Genomic DNA, 20,380 nt, shown 5'->3' with positions numbered 1-20,380 from the left:
TTGCCATTTTCCGTGATAATTTCTAAAAATATTATTGGACAAAAATAAATTTTACACCGTTTCAACATTTGTTAAAATTATGTATTTTGCGGATCTTTATTTGATAATAGTGCAAAATTTTCTTCACTTTTGGAAATTTTTTAAAAATATTTCTTTGTTTTGTTTTTAACATTTGCCCTGAAATTCAAACTATTTTTTCATTGTTTCATTAAATATTTAACCGCATGGTTATTTTCCACTGCTGAAAGTTAAAGAAGAATTCTGTTTAATCTTCACATAATTTACAAGAGAATGAAATAATGAAGTCACAGCGCCACAAAAGAATATAAATTTACCGTATATAATAGTGCTATGATGTCATGGAACTGGTCTCCATTGGAAGTGTTTACATTCATAATGAACAGAACATAGGTAAAATTATTAAAATAAAACGAATCTAACGTTTGATAATTTGACAGAATCATGACATGATCGGACATGATCTAAACACTTTAACAGAAATTAAATATAGCCAATATCTCCAGCAAATAAGCTGGTAGCTAAAGGGTGCTAGTTTAAAATAATTTAAATGAGGTCTTTATGATTCTTATCTTTCCTTTTCTTGTTTATCTCCTGAGTGATATGTTATTGTGTTTTTAAAATGACTAAATTATTGTATTTTTAGAATTATTTAATATTTTGTTGCCAGAATGCTACTGAACAAAACGAATTCCACATTTCATGACTACAGGAGAATGAAGAAGGTTGAAATATTCTTATTATTTATTTTATTAAATCGACAGGATAGGTATTTTTATTTAATCTCAGGGACATTGTCACATCAATTTTCATTAATGTTATCGAAGAAATATAATTTAATGAACATTGTGTTAAACGCATAAACTGAATGAATCAAATATTTCTCCAGCTAGAGTTTTACATTTTATACAGATCAAAATCATTTAGAAAATAAAATTTATATAATGTACATAAAATCGTTAAAAAATTTAGCTCATATTTTATAAAAATTCTTTAAATAAAAATATAAATCTCTTTTCAGCTTCTTTATACTATTGTATAAAGAAGAATGAAAAAGAAAGACAATTTTACAATAATTTTTTTTCAATTTTACAATAATTTTTTTTGATGAGGATTTTTTAAAAGACTTAAAATGAAAGAAATTAACGACTATTTGAGTTCGTATCATAATTTTTACAGATCTTGTTGAGGGTTAAATGAAATAAGGATTGCTATTACTATCTCTCATATTTATATAACTGAATGTAAAATGCAAAGTATGGTTTTAAGGAATTGATTATTTGATTATTTTCCTGTTTGCAATTTTTAATCGAAATAAATCTGTCATTAAAATACAACTAAATTTTATCAAGATAAATTTTTATTTAGATCTGTTTTAAATTGAGGGAGGAAATAATTAAATGACTCAGTTGGAAAGGGAACATTCAAATTTTGTTTTTTTAATATCTATATCATTTTTCAGAACAACGCGAACGTAGTAATGTAAAGCCTTTGTTGAGTTAGCTGGTGGTTTCTCTCTTCTGGAAAATCACATGAAATAATGAAATCTGGTTTATTTCTTCTCCATACCGCTTGGTAACAATCTAAAAATGCTCAGAAAATACCGTTCAGTATCTATGAGGACTATTCGGATAGCATTCTTTTATTAGTAGTACGCAGAGAAAATAATTTGCATCGTGTAACTATCAGGAATTTAATATCCTTCATTCAAAATATATATTTAAATTTGAAATGATCATCAAGCAGTTATTCGAAACCTTCAAAATTTAAAGAAATAACTTAAATGTCCTTATTCCTTATTTAACTTAAATAAAAATTATAAACATTTCTTTTTCTTTTTCTGTTTTATGATTAGAAAGGAGAAGGAATAGTTGAACTATCTATCCCGACCTATCCGAAGCCATACAGTTAAAAAGAATAATCAGGTTGCCACGACAACAAGTCGTTGAGTCCTTATGGCCATCACCAGTCACATTACAACTTCTCCTGTAGGATGCACATCCTCTCATCGGCAGAAAATAACTCAACCTCATACCGTTACTATAATCACTAGAAAGGCGAAAATCAGCTACCAAACTGTAAACTTCACATCATTATGCCGGAGGGACTAGAGAGGAGATTATTATTTCCATAAAATGAAGTTAGTTTATACGCGATTGCTTCCTGACAAATCTAATTGATCATTTCACATCGCACGTAGCACAACATAACAAAAACCATATACTTTTCATCTAACACTATACTTGCGTTTTTTAGAAATTTTAACTTGACAATGTTTATAAGTTGATGTCCTATTTCTAAACTGTAACGAGCGTGATGTGGCATGCATATTGAAAAATTGTGTAAAAGAAAAAAAAATTCTAAAAGGCACATTGTTGAACTTAAAGCTTACTTTATTACCAAATTTGACACATAGTTATTTCTTGGATAGAGCGTGGCCACTAAAAAAATGCCTTTAAAATAATTAATTAGATTTTTAAGTAAAAATTAATCGAAACTTTAATTCATGCTCGTATAATTTCATTCTCATATTTTAATAAATTTTTCACAATACTTTTAAGTATAACACTACTGATCATTCTTTTAGTAACTGCACTTAAGTGCAAGCGCTTTGCGATGTAAAGTTACGTATATTATCGAAGTTAATGAAAGCAATGATAGTTCATTATCATTAATATAATCAACAATTCATTTTAAAAACAAAATAAAGATAGATGAATAGAGATTAAAATATTAGAAGACTGCGATATTTTGAATTCGAGCTTTAAATCTCTTATATAAAAAAATAATAAATAAATAAAAGGTTCATTCTTCAAATTTTCGTTGCTACAATGCAAAAGCGGTAACCGATTATCATTTGAATATTTTAAACTTTTACAATGCAAAGTTACAGAAGTGTATCTTATGAAATTTTTAAGGAAGCCTTTAAGCCTTGATTGCATTGCATGCCATGTTCTTTTGTGCATCAATATTACCCTAAAACTGATAATCTACCTATTATTGAAAAATGGTAGAAAACAGTCTCGAAAAATAAGATAAAGTTTAAGAGAAAATAAGAGAAAAAAATTAAATTTGAGAATCAATTGCATTTCCAGAGGAATTATTACATTTCCACAGAAATTTCAACAATAATTTGAAATAGCAAAAAAAGCCATTATTTTGTTCTTTGGTTCACCTCCAGAGTTATACTGATTAACGATGCTTCAAAATTATTGTAAGAAATTGGATGTTATACATTTATTAATCATTTTATTATAAAATATTTTGTATGTATCCTATAAATGAGATAGTTTCTTCCGACACTGGCATTCTTTAGTTTGTAAAAAAAAATCGTTAATTTTATCAGAGATTTCATATTTTGTTTGTTTTTACCATTTATCTAGTTATTTAAAGGTTCAATGAAATTTTTTATTTTTTATTGAAAATATGTCTTTTACTGTCATGATTATAAATTATTTAATTTCGTACAGAAATTTCGTAATGGTCATCCAGAGTATAATTTCTATAAATTTTTAAAATATATTCTATTTCATCAATTTCTATAATATATATATATATATACGGAGCGTTGCTTCGACACACCAAAATTTTGAATTAAATTAATTAGAAATCCCCCCCCCCCATTATATTAATAGGGGAAGTATGTAAGAGGTGGTACAATTACATTTATTTTATAAGAGGTTAAGCAATCAAAAGGTTCTTAGTGAACATATAATATTTATAAGGTGAAAAAATAACTGTAAACCGCGCCATGCGACTAATATGACAAAAAGGAGGAAAACGCTCTACAGAGCAGACTGTTGGATCTAGAGCAATTAGATTCGGCCAGTAATTATTTTTATAAAAGTAGATTTTTACTATGAAAGTTTTTAAAATTTCAACGACAAGTTTTATTTTAATTTACTTTTTAATTAAAAAGTAATTGCAATTTTAACATTTTTTACTTCTTTAAAATTAAAAAAAAAGCAATTTTCATTGAAAAGATGCCAGTTTTATTTCTTCACAGTGTTTTCTTTAATTTTAATAATTTATGAAAATCCTTCTAAGGATATTTTACTACTATAGTTTTTATTACTGGATTTATACATACATTATTTTATTACTGATAATACATGCATTATTTTCGTACAAACAGTATCAGATCTATGTAATCAAACTAATATTATGATGCTGGAATGTTTCGTATTAGAAATTCGATTTTTTGACTTTAAAATAAGATTTAAAAATATACAAAAATAATTCAAAATATTTTTTTTTCAACTTTAAAATGGTATATAATTTTTTTCATAAATTATTTTTAAAATATGGTAACATAAATTTATAATGCTTAAAAAAAGTAGATATTATTTCAAATGTACCAGTGCCACGAATCATAAAAAAAATTATTATTTCATTTTAAGGAAAAATAAAGTTATTTTTTCATTCTAAGGAAAAATCAAATTTAAAAGGATTAATAATGTTGAACTATCACAATATCCGAACTTTCCAACATTTACATAAAATTATATTCAGGATTAACATAAATGAATGGCCGGATATTAAATATTTATATTTTCGAAACTATTGCAAATAATATTATCAATGATAAATGAAAATAAAAAGAATATTTCCAATTATTATTTTTTTCAGTTATCAATGTTTGATGTCTGAACTTTTTGAGCATGATTACATCGAATTTGTAATCAAGTTCGTTCTACGCATTTTGAAGTTTTATACTATCAGAAGTATTTAATGTAGCATTGATGCGTTCTTAAGGCTATTGATTGCTATTAGAAATGGGATTTTATAAATAAAGATTTTGGCGTAACCCCCTCAAAAGAAATCACATTAAGATCCCAAGTTTTTGGTGGTTATGCGACGAACGGTAAATCAATTTTAGGTACACGTGCGTGAACATCCAAACCCCATCCTGTTGCAAATAAAATTCGAACTATCCTCACAGAATTGTTTCAAACAATTTCCAGGTGTTGTGCGACATTAAAAACAAAATTTGCACTGCGTTTATTTTATTTTTATTTTCATGTATCATTGTTTATATTAAATGTAATAGTTTTGAAAATATAAATTTTTAAAACCCTCTCATTCATTTACGCTCACCCTTCAGTGAAACTTTATCTCGTTCCTTGGTTATTAATTTGATCTCTGAAAGAGTTTTCCGTAAGGGACATCACACTGATGCCATGATGTGAGTTTATTTCGAGGAGTGTACGTGCGTCATCGGTTCCACGTGCGGAGGGACACCAGTAGCGTGCACGTCATGATGTCAAAACGTCTTTAGAGGAGAGAAAAGGTGAGGTTGAAATTGACAGGCGGAAACGGCGAAGAATCCGCAAAGCGTGAAACGGCATCCGTTATTTTACAACGATTCGCTTCATCACTTGGTGTTTTTTCGCCTATTGTTGGATCGCTGAAAGCCTCTGCCGCTACTGCGTGGAAGGGGGCATACCAAACCTCGACGACGTTTTATGGAAGTTTTTTTCTCTTCTTTTCCTATTTTTTAAAATTTTTTTTTTACTCTCAGCGAATTGGTTAAAGTTTTTCTTCTTTTTTCGTAGACGTTATCTAAGCTTTCAATCGGCGTTGAAACTTGACAAAACCTGTCATATCCTTTTCTTTGCGAAATATGTCTTATATACATGTTATTTAAGCTGTGGATAGGTTCCTTTTGTTTATTTGTTTAATTTGCAGCAATGTATTTTTCTAAATATATAGAAAAGTTTATAATGGTTTAGAAATTTAATAATAGAAACTAAGGCGGGAATACAATTCCTGAATCCGAAACATTTTAAGTCTAATATTTTCCGAAGGGAAAAGCGTTTTAATATGGCATAAAATGATATAAATAAAAGAAAACTGTTATATTCTCAGCATCACAAGACAATAAAAATACAAACCACGTTGTAAATTTTCAATTGATTGTTAGTTCGTTTTTTTTATTGATCAAATTTATTTTATTAATTCGTTATTTTAGAAGAACATTATCTAAATACCTTGAAACATCAGATATATCTACTTTTGAGGATGAATTCTAAATGTAATCAATCTCCAGAAAATATTAGAAATCAAATTAATTTAGATTTCATAATAACAGAAAATTATTATTTATCTATCTCATGTTTGTCCGATATAATAATTGTTTTTAAAAATCTCTATCCGGTAATGTTTTATTTTTATTTTCATTTCTTTATGGATTTATTACAAAACACACTCATTCGAGAAAATGAACCTCATGAAAATATCCGAATTTTCAAAAATAAATAAAGGAGAAATTTTTATTTTCTCTTTAATTATATTTTTAATAGATATACTTCTCTTTCTTTTTTCAATATTTTGAAAATAGTTTTTTTAAGTACTTTCAATTTTGAATTTATTTCATCTTATCACTTAAAATTTTGTTCTCAGATAAGCTATTGGGAAAGATAAATCCAGAAAGGAATGAATTCTTGAACAAATTTCTGTGCTCCCACAGCAAAAATATTATAAATCATTTGTGCTTTACTAAAAATCATTAATTTAAAATTTTATTTCTGAGTAATTTTTCGAATTCAAGACGGCACAAAACAACATTTAAAATATTTTACATGAGTAAACAAGTTACAAAATTACTTATGATATTCAATCACCTTTTAAACATTTACAAATGTATTAGAAATAGCAACAACAACAACAAAAAAAACTCTGATCTCAGATTTTTTATATCATTTTAGCAACTGCTATTGTTACGCATGCTATTACACCATTTCATTAATAAATAGTTTTTCAAAGTATCAATAGTTATATGATATAGCACAATATTTATATGTTCCTAGAGTTAGACAGAAAAATATCATTCTAGGAAGAAATTGTTTCTGTGAAAAATGCGGCGCATCATAAAAATTAAAATGTCTCCACAAAGCATGAAAGAAAGCAGGAAGAAAAACTAAAAACCAAACAAACGGTACCACATCGAAATAGACAAATAGCATTTGCTTTGAAGCGAGCCGCCAAGCGAAGTTCTATTAAAAAGTAATTCCTCACTTCACGTTAACCATTGACCCCTGTTTTCACTCAGCTTTCGGTGGAAATAATTGCGGTACTTTACTGCTGACAGATTGGAAATGCTTCCCACCACGAAATTCGGAAAGACGCGGAGGGAGGGGATTTTCCCACCAGTGCCGGATACTCCCATCTTGGGAATTCGGATGTGAAAGGAATTTAGAGAAATCAATAAGTCATCAGGGGTAAATAGTTTCCCGATGACCTTGGAGATGCGCACCAAGCAGTATGACTGGAGAACAGGCAGTAGAAATAAAAAAAATAATAAAAAAAAAGGTCGGATTAATAATATTTATTTCTTAATTGGAGAAATAAATAAAGAAAAAAGAAAAAAAAAATTGAAATCTGCTATCACAAATTTCAAGTTATCATGTGAGAATATTATTATTTTTTTAAAGTAAGAAAAACATCATGTTCTCACATCATTCATATTTCGCAGTAACCAACGTTTAGAAAAGCGATGGTTTTTGACCATCTCAAAATCAATTGAGTTCTAAAAATTTTTTCTGGAGGCCAGAATTTTTTTTCGTGAAACATCAGTTTAAACCAGTTTTAACCAAATACGTGACTATCTCATCATGCACCAACGATATTTAGAAAACGATTTTTTTTCGAAAATCGTTTTTGTTTAAACTGGTTTGGAATGATTACGTGACTATTGTAATACGCAATCGTCAACTTTTAGAAAAGTAATAGGTGGTTTTTTTTATTAAAATATCAAAATTGTTCGAACTTCAAAATATTTTTCACTCCTTACGACCCTGTCCTTTATTGGCCAGACAGGAAAATCGAGTACATGGCGGTCATTCTCGCCAAGTTATAACTTTTTGTTGGCGATAAGTCGCCAAATGTGGCTTTTTTATCATTTTCTACTAAAAGAGAAAGAATGATGCTTCAAAAGCGATAAATCGCCAATTTTCTGCCCGCGCATTTTGAGGCTTCAAAAACCCCAAACCAAAACAATATCATGTTTTTACGTGATAAAAAGATGAAAAATTATTATTATTTATTTTTACCTAAATTTGAAATATCGGAAGCTCGATTGATCTAGTCCAAAGAAAAGAAAATGTTGAAATTCAACCTGTTTGTAATTGATACTAAATGTAAAATTAGGAAAATATGTAGAAAGGGTACTGAACAAAGGATTTAAGAAATTCTTCCATACTCTCTCATTTGGATGAAAATCTTCTGAAAAATACGAGACGCTGAAACTTGGAATAGCATTTAATTGTTTGCTTAATTTATACTTTTGAAAAATAAAGATTGCAGAGTTTGTATTTTAAACATTACACAATTAAGCTGGGATAGCTTTGAATAGGTAATGTTATGTCCGAGTACATACATATAATCGCTAATTTATTTAATTTTTGCATGCGATATTTAAATCCATGAATAATCTGTTTGATGTATTCCCTTCAAAGCTTTCAATATTTAAATATATATAATTTGTTATAATATATATATATATATATATATATATATATATATATATATATATATATATATATATATATATATATATATATATATATATATATATATATATATATATATATATATATATATATATATATATATATATATATATATATATATATATATATATATTATAACAAAAATAATGTGCCTTCGTGGGGGGGGGCGTACAGAAAATAAATATTTCTACTGCTGCACGCGCGTAGTAACAAAGTTTTTTATTCTGGTCCGAATGTGAACTTTCTTAATATGAACTTTTTGATCTGTAAGTAGAAAATTTGTCAACTTTAACTGAAAATCATAATATCTTTTATTTATTCAACAATTCATGAATTTTTATGGGAGAAAACATACGTATCGATTTTTTTCAAATCAGCCTTTATTTTTGAAGTATAAAAACATTTAATTTTAATTTTAATCACATGTTCTATGATCGTATGAGCGTTTCATAATGAGTTTTTTTTTTAAGTAGAAACAGTCAAGCTGCAATGCATTGTTGCATTGGTTTCGAATAAAAGTATAATTTATGGGGTTTTGAGAAATTTATAAACAATATTTTCCCAATAAAAAAATGTAAAATTAATTTATCGTCTGATATTAATATTTTTTATTGTATAAAATGTCTATTAGAAAAATAAGAGTTCTAAGGTAAGTATATTTAGAATTTCAATGTCAATTCGTGGAGGACAGACAAATTTTACTTGTTTTATGTAAATTATTGCGCATTATTCTAAATTTAGCCTAACGTTAAAACTAACCATCCATGTCAAATAGCCCTACAGTAGATAGATTTTTAATGTAACTGCAAATTACCTTCGTGTTGTTTCACAAAAGGTTAACAGTAAATCATATCTTTACAGAAGCTCCATGTATAAATTTAATGTTTCATAAAAAAAAAATGTTCTTTATTTCTGTACTGCAGACGGTTTGACATTTAAAAAATAATTTTATAGCTCATCACCTTCATCCGGTCAAATGTGCCATAAATTTTCGATAACAATGTGCTCATGGTTGATAAAGTCTGTACAATTTCTAAATTGTTGCATTTTTTTATCATTTCTTTCCGAAGATAACTTTAAATTCATGTTGTCAAGGAAGTTGTAAAAATCAAAGATACATATTATGTCTAATTTTAAGATTTATTTAAATATCAATAAAAATTTAAAAGAAAATAATGTGAAGAAATATCAAAAGTGTAAATATGTTATAAAGCCTTTCAAGACGTTTCTTGAGTTTTTGGGGGATATCTTTACTAAATATCTTAAAATGTATTTTTAAATTTTTTATTACACTTTTTAAATAAATTTTGTATTTATTTGTATTAGCTTAACCGCTTAACTGTTTTGTCTGTATGCCATACGTGCATCGGTTTATCGAATTATGGTAGTTGTAAGCAAAAAATAAACCATTCATAACGATTATAATTCAATATTAAAATTACTTCGAATACATAGATAAGTCAAGTATTCAATAGATTTCTATTTGAATCGAAATAGGAAAATATTTCCAAAATAGAAGGTATCATCTTATTAGATAGTAAAGAAAATAAAACAGTTAAGTGGTTAAAAATATCAAATTTAAGATAATTAATATTAGATATATTTACTGTTTTGTATAAATCTTAAAGTTCGAATATTATAGCAAAACTTTCCGCCCATGATTATATTTTATAGAATGCTATTTTAAATAGTTCGAGTTATTCCTAAACAATTCAAAAAACTACATAATAGCAAATTCCGCATTCAGTTTAATATATATGCATTTCACTGTATTCTGATATTAAAGTATTTAATTTTAATAAAATCATTTTTTATAGAAAAATTCCTCTTTAAGAAAAAAGAAATCTTGTATTAATCATTTCCAATACTTGATTAAAATGCATATGCACATAATCTTACAGACGTTTCGGAAACAAACAATTCATTCACCACTTGTAAGAATCGAAGATTTGTAACCAGCAATCAATAGAGATAAATATAATTATCCTTTTCGGATAAATATTTTTGCTAAAGTACTCCACTAAATTCAATAAACAAGAGAGAGCTATCGCCTTTTCTTACCATGAGAAAGCTATCGAACGAGTTTCTTTTCTGCTGAAACACTGTTTCATTATCTTCTTAGAAAGATGATTAGGAACAAATGGAAATAACGCGAGAGAAATTCCTAGAATTTGTCTATTTCGTTGAAAATGAAATTAGAGAAATGTTCTTTTGCTTTGTATGAATTAAGATGAGAGGCCTGGAACTCATCCAGGATGGGTTTTTTTTTAAATTGCTCAGTTTAAAATCTCTTTTCATCTAACTAAGGTTCCACGACTAACTAAGTGCATATATACTTAATAAAATTGAATACAGAAATATGATATTATCTCTTGATAAAGGAAAATAATTAATGCCATATTATATATGGATAAATTATTGTTTTAAATATCTGAATGAGATGCTTCAATTCAATATTTAGTCATTAAGTGAGGCGAAGAAGTTAAGATGGTTGATAAAGTTTTAAAGCCTCCAAAATTTTGATATGAGAATCCCATCCAAAATTGCGATTTCAAAACCACTCATTCAGAAAGCATTTTAACATTTTTTACTAATGCCCTTTATCATTTGGGAATATCGATTATAATCAGTAAGAGTATCAAACATTTAAGGTGTTTAAGATTCCTAAAATTTAAATGGGAAAAATCGACTTAATAGAATTTTTGCTTAGATAAATTAATTAACCTAAAATTATCTACAATAAGAAAGAAATTGGCAAATCTAGATTAATTTAGATTATCTACTTTTAACATCATATACACTAATATCATTAGAAAATCTAAATTATCTACAAAAGAAATTACTTATGACCAAGTTATAAGTTACTTGATTTACTAATCAAGTTATATTTCTTCTTTTGAATTTCCTGTATTGATTTAGTTGTTCTTTTATTCTTTTTTATTTTAAAGATAGAAGGATACCAGGCGACATCTAAAACTCGATCCACTTGATTCCTTTCTATTTACTACAATCTTTTTGGGCATAAAGCTATGAATGGAAGATTTCCAGTGGAAGAATATTAACCCACAACAGTTTTTGGGAAACTTTTAGATTTATGCGCCCTTTATTTTCCCTTTCGAATTGAAATGAAAATGATTAATGATATTCTAATTGTGTCCGATTTTAAGAGTTTACAAGAATTACTTATTGGTTCACTGTACTGACCTTAATATATACATTTATGTAATACGTAAAGATAGGAAAGATGCGTTCTTCTAACTCAGAATTAATTTTATCTGTTTACCTTTGTTTGTTACCTTGGGCGGACTGAACTCCAACGGCATTTTATTTTCTTAAAACAAGCAAGTTAAGAAACCTTCTAATTTTTTTTCTTTGATTTATTTTCCTAAGTGAATGAATAAATCATTTACTTTTGTTTTAAGTAATATTAATGAGCTTTTTTAACCACGTACATTTCGCAGAACGTTGCACTTTTTTTTCCGATTTTCCTCCAACGAGACGCTTCCTCCCAAACACCTGTCTTCGCTGTCGCACGGTTGCAATAGTCAGACCCATTATCAGAAACAAATGATATTTAAATGAAGCTTGCGCCCGATTCTCTGCCCAACAGATTGTTCAACTAAGGAGGAGTTGAGGTGCTTTTTCATTATGCCACATTTTTAAATGTCGTTAAGACTGAGCGTAGGAAAACATGTCTTCGCGATTATAGGTTCCGATTTTTAACAAGCTCAAGGAAGTGTTCTGAAACCATAAATCAAATTTTATTTTTACCTCACATTATGCTATGAATACAAAAACATTGCACTGATAGAAAAAAAAAAGTTCCCTTACGGTACTTACGAGTGATGAAAATATTCCCTAACTTATTAGTCACATGATAGTAATAGTGTATTGAAGACTAATTCGCGAACTATCGGTTTCTTCTTTTAGTTTTCTTGAAACATAATTAATCATCCAACTTTGATTATTAATACCATATATGTATTCACTGAAAGTGCAAAAGGTTATATATCAAAAATTTAATTTGGTTGAAATTATCTAATTGGTACCTTTCTTTCTCGCCAACGGGTGCTAAATCGCCAATGCCGAAAAGTAAGTGGGCTGCTAAGATAAACGATGCAATAAAGTGGTAATAGTTAAGGATTAACCGCTTACAGTTCAAATGAACGAATTTTCTTTTAAAGCTGCAATTTCTGATGCTACCAGAATTTTTATGAATAATTATGAAATAAAATTCGAAGAAAGTAATGTTTGCAGAACAAAAAATAGAATATTTTTATAATATGGATGATTGCCATTGATATTTTATTAGGAAAGTATTTTGTCTTTTTGAAAGCTACTTTAAAATTATTTTATTCTACCATGGTGTTGCAAGCTCCTCATTCAACCAGTGGTACATAGTAACTTTGTCTTTGCTTCCCAAGTATTTTTCTAATTAGGAAAAATCACAAATATTAATGTAGCACTGAACTCAAATTTATAACACCCAGCACTTATCTTTGTATATAATTAAAAAGCAGTGGAATTATGTAGTATTAAACATATATATGTAAATAGTAATTTACACATTTATTTAGTTAAAACATAACTTTATAATGAAAACCATTATTAAACCATTTTATTTTATTTTTGACGAAACTTCTGAAATCAAAAGCGAAATTAAAGCTTTTATAATAACAAAGAGCATTTTTGCAATAGAAAAGGGCAAACCGTAATTCGTAAATATATTTCAAGAGCAGTAAATTCGATCCATGACTTGCCCACATGAATTCTTAATATCATTACATCCACTCCATGATGACAAAAGGATTACATCTGCTGCAAGAAATCATCTTATGTCTTAAAATGCCTTTGACCGATATATAGGTTTGTGGTCATTTTAATACATACGCTGCATTCAGCACGTGGGTATTAGTATTGGTATTTCATTTTCTGGATGAAATCTGAGAACCTAATCTTACTGAGTACTAATCATAGCTCAACACGAGTAATTTCTTTTAAATAAAATTTTGCAATAGCTGAAACTGAAATTAAGGTAGCATCTTATTAGAAAAGACCCAAAGAAAGCATTAATTTAATGCATAAAACATAATTAAATAATAGAATGTAGCATTATCTCAAAATTAAATTTTATTGAATAAAAAAATGAAGGTTGATTCTCTTGTCTTATTTATTCTACTAAAATAAAAAAGCTCTCATTTTCGTTTAACTTCCTTGGAGATTTTTTAAATTAAAACACCCTGACGAAAGCACCTTGCACTTTTAACGAACAAGCGGCAAATAACATTTTACATCTCTCAATACATTTTTGTTTAAATGCGAGTTCCCCGAAGAATAATATAACAGTATTTTAATTATTATTATTTTATTCTCCGATAAAATTTTAAACGAAATCGTTAATACGCCTATTTCTGGAATTTCCTGACCATGCACTGAAGGATTATTAACAGCCGGCATTTCTGTTTAATTGAAATTTCTTTAGGGTCTATACATTTTTTTTGCAGATTAAACAAATGGATTATTTTAATACATAAGAAAAGATTTTAAATCAACTTTTTAAGACAGAACCATATGCCTTCTTATGGAACCATGCGTATGCATATACCATATGTTTGAAGCAACACAATAAAAAATGGAAAATGTTCTTTTAAATCTTATCAAACTCATTTCTTCAAATGAAAAAATGAGTGTCGTACGGTATGGTTATGAAAGCAGAAGTGCGAATAAATAGTTCATTAATCGATTTTTACTTTCTGGAAGTATAAAGAAATTATCGTAATCGTGAAAAAATGCTAACTCGAGATTTTGATGAAGCTCTATATTTTAGACGTCCTTGAGTTTGGGCGCTTTCAGCTAGACAGATGAAATTTATACAGTCTTTACACCAAATTTCTGTAAAATTTTGAGTAAAATTCTCTAGAGGAAATTTATGAGTTCTGCTGTCCGAACATAAGTTAACACGATAACTACAAAACGAAAAGAGCTAGATGGATAAAAGTTTGGTAAACATATTTAATATATTTGTTTTATTCAAACAAATTTGGAATAAAATCAATCAAAGGGTTGAGTTTCTGCCAGACACACAACTAACGAGCATGCAAACACGATAACTCAAAAACTCATTGATTTAAAAATATTAAATTTGGTACATGATTTTGTGACTACAATTGTAGCTCGGTGTGAAATTTTGTTTTCAGTTGATTGGAAACAACGCATCTAAAACACAAATTCGATTTCCGATGCCTATTAATATAAATAAGGGATTAAACGACAACAAAATCGCCACGGATCACACGATACATTCAATAAAAATACTAAATTGTCGCCAAAGATCAATATTTATTGTTCGGCAATGCCATGCAAGGCGTTTGTGGCCTTACCCAGTGTTCACACTTTTATGTGGGGGAAGAGGATAACATCTTTAATAGACAGAAGGCGAGAAAGTTTCGGTGAGATCACTCCTGTTGATTTTATCCAGATTTTGATAGTCTAAAGGGGAAAAGATTTCAAGCTAGCTTTATAAAGTAAAGAAAAAAAAAGCCCCCATATAATTTTTCTTAAAATAAGTTACAATATAAAACAAAATAAGAATTGAGTAATTTTGGTAAAAGTTGTGTTTTTTTTTGAGTATTTCTTGATAAAGAAGTTCTTTTTACTCTTGTATTATTTTCTAACTTTGTACTGCATTTAATGTTAGAAATATAACATTGGTTTCAGTGACAATTCCTATCATAATGCCAATTTTCACAAAAGCAAGCTAAAATTCTTCATTGAAAATTATGACTATTACTTTTAAATCTATTGAGTACTTACCATGCTTTATTCATATATTTTTTTTCATTCCAACTTTTTGTTAATTCAGCATTTTTTTAATTAGTCAACAGCAAAATTCAAGTGTTTACATATTTTGTTACTTGCAGGACCTTACTTTATGTTATGTACAACGTTGACCATGATAAGATAAATGTCATCGAAACGAAACCATGATAACATGACATAAAGCTAAGAAAACGAAATAAAAAATAATGCTGATTTTTACATGTTTATTTTCTTTCGTGGCAGTGGCAACGCTTGGTTAATTACAAGCAATCAACATCGATACAAATAGCTGAACACGAAAAAAAACTCTAAAAAGAAGGAGAGAAAGACAATAAAATTAGAAAGCTAGTTGCGCATGATGCTATTGAAATTACATAAAAATAATTTTTACGATTCTCGATTTCTAGTTTGGTGTTTTGCAAGATCAGCGGAGAAGCAAAATTTCTTTCGCCTATCTACGTTTATGTCACGGATTAGCAAATAAAATCTTTGAACACATTTGGAAAACAATGAATTAAAAATGAATGAAAAAAAGCTATTTTGATCATTTTTGTTTGAAATTAGAAAGAAATGTTCGAATAATCACTTTCGAAATTCGGAAAATGATTACGGAAGTAGAAGTGCAAGATTGCAGATGATACAAGATTTTTTTATTTCAATTCTTAGTTTTCAGGAAAAAAATTTAAAAATATTTTCAAAATTCAATAAATTCTATCAGACAGGCAAAAAAAAAAAATCTTTCTATTGACCTGTTCTCTTTGATAATATACAAGGTCATGTATATTTAAAATTGATGAATGAAAGAAATGTATGCAATGGTAATTAAAAACTGAGCATTCATTTAAAACAACTAAAGCACTTAAAGTAATATGGCATGTTGAACAGGAAGGACAATGTTCTCCAAATAAAAGGTGTTTAGGTGTAAAACGTGTATAGAAATTGCGGAGTCTTACCAACTTGATGTCGAGACTACGCAAATGGAATATCAGGCCAAACTGCAATGGATGGCTTAATCGAATGTAATTTTTAAGTGCTTTCTGATTCCAAGATTCCTGACACATTGAACACACATGTTGGTCGAAATACACTTTTGCATCATAATATGGAAGATCCCTTTGCAGAGCAGTGGATGCTGTTTCAGCAGCAATGTCCGCCAGCTCATTCCGGTAATGCCAGCATGACTTGGAACCCAGCAGAAATTTTAAAATCTTTCTTTTGGTGTTCCCGTAAGAGATCTAGAATTTGGACCTTGTGGGGGAAAAAATTTCCATTTAGTTTATTTTTTCATATTGCTATCATTTTCTAGTTTGCTCTATTTCTTTTTTTTTTTTTACTTTCCCAAAGATTAATAGTTTGAGACTTCATCCCTGTCTCTATTTTAAACATATCTATGGAGCAGTATGGCCATATATGGCTTTTGCGCCCATAAACACCACCAAACCAGACCAAACCGAACCTTGATAGTATACAATTTTTTTTCTACATTCATTACAAATGATATTACGTGCAAATGTGTGTCAAAAAATTATCAAATGCAATATAAAACATCAAATAAAATTTAATTTTAAAATTTCTTAAATTCTAAAATATAATTTATTAAATTTTAAAATATAGGTTTCGAGGAGCATTGAGTTATTATTGCAAATCAATATATTTATGTATTTATAAGTATCTAATCTACCTACATATCGAATTTCATGACTATAAGAACGATAGATTTGTTTAGACACTGCAAATACGCACCATTTTATATAAACTCATAAATACTTTTTTATGAGTATAGAAAATAATCAATAACAGTAATTTGAATTTACATCTAGAAAGGTCTTGCCAAATCAGTGTAAAATTTTCTAAATTTTATTTTCCTTCGCTCTCTACTTCTAACTTTAAAACTCAAGAGAATAAACCTCACACATCTGTTCTATAAACGTGACTTATTCACGTGGAATGAAATGGAAATGACGAAGTCTAGAGCTACTGGAGGTCCATTTCATTTGAGCCCTTCAAGAAGCAATTATTTAAGAAAATTGATAAAATAAATTAGTAACCAACCGGTTTTAATTACTGCAGTAAATGGTGATTGCGCCAAAAACGCCAATCTCCAGTCAAGTCTATGATTTATGGAGGTATAAAACCATCCATATCGTTGCGATTATGGAAATGAATAGCAGCACAAAGGCTTGAAACCCAGCCTCTGAAAAAGAACACCTGGCTTGCTCGAGGCGAAAAACTTTCATGAAAAATTAACTGTTTTTTAATGTTTGGACAGCAAGAGTATCACTGATTCACCACTCTGGCCTTTCACGTCAATGAAAAAAGATGTTTATCGACTACTAATGAAGCAATAAGGAAGATTCATTAGAGCTTGATGTATCTCTGCGCACAATTAAAACAGAATGACGAACAAATGTTTTCTTTTGAGGATGAATTAATTACTACGCAGGAAGCTTTTCATCCGTTCACACGCGAATCATTTCTGCTTGAGAATGTACTAAATATATTTTTTACAAGGAGTGCTGATACTATTTCTGTTTACAATTTTTTATGTAAATTTTTACTTATCATGCTATGCAGGTTTTGGCTGAAAAAAAAGTATGATCGTAAAAAATTAATATTGTATAAACGAGTATGAAATGAAATAGATACATATATGCACACTAAGTGATAAATTAACATGAATATACGTAAATGTTACGGAATCATTGTAAACTACTTACAGGAAGAAAGGACAACGAGCTTCTTTGGTGGTCTTTTGATTAGATTTTAAGCGTAGTTATATAAATACTATTGATCGAATTTATTGATTCATTTTTCCTGTATTGTCAAAATAGGAAATATTTATATATAAGAATAACTTTGAATTGAAAAAAAGAAAATGCAGATTTGTCTTTAAATGATTTAAATAAGATCGTGATTTTTGCATATTTTATTGATTACCTATGCATGTTAATATGAGAAGTATGGAAATTATGGGAAAATAAGACAGAAGTGTGTGGACCCCTTGCATTTCGCTCTACTATTTATTTAAATCCAGTTCCACTAGGTAATAAAATAGCAAAAAAGTATAGTCAACTCTCGAGTATTTGATTGATTAATGTCCAAAGTATAATTAAAGTTGATTGGTGACCAACTGGTTCGCCGAAGATATTGGTTATATTTAATCCGAGTTAAATAGTTAAGATATGTTTTCATGTTCTTGATTTCACCATACTGTCTGGCAACAAAACCGTGTTATTTTAATTGTCTTACATATGTTTCTTCATTATGCTTTTAAACCACTTTAATGGAGACGAGTCCCATGACATCATAGTGCAATTAAAAACGTAAATGTGTGGTTCATCTATAATTCACGGTATTGTAATTTCAATTTTTTAGCTTCTTCACTTTTTTAAAAATAAATTTGGGCCAAATTAATACCCATATCATCATTTTTCTATTCGTCTTATAAGCTACATAGATTTCAAGCAGAACCCTTCTTCTTTGGCTTTCAAAAATGGAAAAAAATCACGCTGTTAAAAATTTTGATGAAATAATGAAAAGTTTTTTAATTTCAAGGAAATAATGTCAGCTATTGTTGGAAATAAAGCAATTTTTTTTTAAAAAATTGCTAAAATTCAGAAAAAATACATGATTATTCAATTAGTATTATTAAAAGAACAATTTTTTAAAATTTCGAGACTGTGTACATCTTACTTTAAAGCATTAATATTTTCCAAAAATATCTTGGAAAAAATATGAACTCGTTTTTTAATTAATTAAAATTCTAATTAAATTTTTAAAAATCTATCTTAGGTGCACTTTTTCTCCCTCCAAAGTATATATGTGCCAAATCTGGCAGATGTAGGTCACACGATGTGGCATGCAGAGCGCTAACACAGGCTCTTATGCATGCACACATACCACTTTAATATAAGCAGATGTATAAGTAGTCATGATTCAAAATTTTAATAGGCTGTATTCTGATTTCATTTTAAAGTACCACTTTAATTGACATAATAACATTCTACACATCTGTGAAATTTAAATAAAAAGAATTATCTATATAAAAATATCACATAAAAATTGTATTTCTTTTAGAAAAAAAAATTAACTTCAAAGCAGAAAGAAAAATATTGATAGAATTTTAAATAATATTTTAATTTAAGTTGTTTTTCTATATTTTTACGCAGTTTTAGAAATCTATATTTAATGTAGTTTTTATGAAAATCACAGGAATTTCTTGCTAATATTTATTTTTTTCTATCAACGAGTATTTTCTATCAACGAGTTAGAACTATGATGATAAATAATATGCATATTAAAATCAAAACTCATACTGCTAGAATTGTTTCCTATTGCAGCTGATTTTTTATTTGTGATAGGGTTTATTAAAAATAGCATTTGGAACAAATGGTACTCCTACATAACGCAGCAATTTATTATAAACCAATTTAAGTTATTTTATTTCCGATAACAAAATGTTACGTCTTATTTTTTAATAATTTATAAATATAAAGTGTCGTATCTTAAATTTAAAATACAGTTTGTGTCTATGTGTTACTTTAGAACTTAATTATTATTTTTTTTTAATTTTACAAAATCGTTGTTTAATTGTAAAGTGTCTAAATTTACCTGCCAATAGAGGTGATATGTAGTTATATTTGATATGAATTAGTTAATTGAATTAAACTGAATCAAATGAAACATCATTAAACAGCATCAACAAGCATCAGTAATCACCATTTCTGTAACCCATATATCTGAATGTATCCGTACAAAAGCTTTGAGATACATCTTCTCGTATTGTCTTGGTTTTCAAAATTAATCATGTGAGAAGGAGAGGTTTATTTGTATATGATGGTTGGATGATGAAATATGTATTAAGTAACTAATATTACATATCATTGTATGTGAAGTATGAAATAGTTAATTATTGACAACTATTGGGCAATATGCATTGCTTAACTACCATTTGCTCTTTTGTACATGCTGATATTCCACCTAGTATATTGTTGCATTTTTATAACTAGTTAGCTCGTAAGTATTTGAAAAAG

This window comes from Argiope bruennichi, chromosome 9, assembly GCF_947563725.1.
Source record: "Argiope bruennichi chromosome 9, qqArgBrue1.1, whole genome shotgun sequence".
Classification (NCBI taxonomy): Eukaryota; Metazoa; Arthropoda; class Arachnida; order Araneae; family Araneidae; genus Argiope; species Argiope bruennichi.
The sequence above is the reverse complement of the archived record's forward strand: the minus strand, read 5'-3'. Positions refer to the sequence as shown.